Raw genomic sequence first — 1,720 nt, forward strand, 5'->3', positions numbered from 1 at the left:
TGGGGTTGGAAACGCTTACTTCTACCTGTTTCATACTTTTCGATGCATCTACTATACCCTTTTGCTTTACAAGTAACAGGTATAACAAGAGAGTCCCTCGTCTACCCCACTAACCCATTTTACTTATGGTCCGATTTAAAAAACTTGTCACGTCGACAGATATTTACACTGAACAATAATTGTGTTAACATAAACATAGGATTTCTGCAGTTCCACAATTCAGCGCTGGAACAAATTCATCACGCAGTCGACTGCGAAGCTACAGAGCCGCGGTCCCGTGCCCTGCAATACCACTCGGCGCTTTTTACGCACTTAGTCACTGCAAAAGTCTCCACCGAGCGCCAAAACAGCGCTGAATTTGTATGAAGAGTGGTACTGATTTAAACAGGCATGCACTACTCATCACTGCACAAAATCTGTCACACATTCAGCACGTTTAAAGCGGTACAAAGGCATTGCCGCCGTTGCATTCGCCCAGTCGTAAATGACTGCATTCCAGCACCAGTTCTTTCATTATGAAATGGCACCAAAAACCTGTGCCGAAAGTGATGAGTCTGTCCAGTCCTTTTACACGGCTGCGAGATAAAAAAAGAATGCACCCGTTGCATGCTGTAGATTTTGAATGCACCTAGATGCAACAAACTAAACACATTCTGAACGCACTCTTTTTTTATGCACCTGTGAGCTGTACCCAGGAATGCACCCAGATGCAACAAACTAGACACATTCTAGACGCACTCTTTTTTAATGCACCTGTAACATTTACATGGGAATGCAGCTAGATGCTTTCAAAAATCAAATATGTGAAAGCTTTCCCAAGGAATACATCAAACTGGATTTCAATTTCATATATTTATACCGGTTACTCGTAGAGTAAAAGGGTATACTAGATTCGTCGGAAAGTATGTAACAGGCAGAAGGAAGCGTTTCCGACCCCATAAAGTATATATATTCTTGATCAGGATCACTAGCCGAGTCGATCTAGCCATGTCCGTCTGTCCGTCTGTCTGTCCGGATGAACGCTGAGATCTCGGAAACTATGAGAGCTAGGCTGTTGAGATTTGGCGTACAGATTCCTGAGCTTCTGACGCAGCGCAAGTTTGTTTCAGTAGACTGCCACGCCCACTCTAACGCCCACAAACCGCCCAAAACTGTAACTCCAACAGTTTTGATGCTAGTTAAAAAATTTTAACTGAAATGTATTGTTCTCATCAATACCTATCGATTGACCTAAAAAAAAGTTTGCCACGCCCACTTAAACGCCCACAAACCGCGAAAACCTGCGACGCCCACAATTTGCATGCTACATAAAAAATTTTAACTGAAATGTATTGGTACGTCAATACCTCTCGATTTATCCAAAAATAAATTTGCCACGCCCACTCTAACGCCCATAACGCTTAAATCTGTCTACCGCCGGTAGGTGGCGCATTTTAATCTCGCTTTGCTGCTTGCATATCTCCATTTAGCTGAGTAACGGGTATCTGATAGTCGAGGTACTCGACTATAGCGTTCTTCCTTGTTTTATATTTCAATATTCAAGAACGCAAATAAATTTTCGGAATCACTCCCCTTCTGTACGGGGCTTTGCTGCTTCCTTCTTATTTATGTATTTTTATCATTTACGGAGTTCACTCCTGGGTGTGCCCATCCATTTTTTTTTTGCGATTCTGAAAGATATAAAGCAAATTTAATATTTTTTTACTTATATATATGTGTA

This window comes from Drosophila suzukii, chromosome 3, assembly GCF_043229965.1.
Source record: "Drosophila suzukii chromosome 3, CBGP_Dsuzu_IsoJpt1.0, whole genome shotgun sequence".
Lineage (NCBI taxonomy): Eukaryota > Metazoa > Arthropoda > Insecta > Diptera > Drosophilidae > Drosophila > Drosophila suzukii.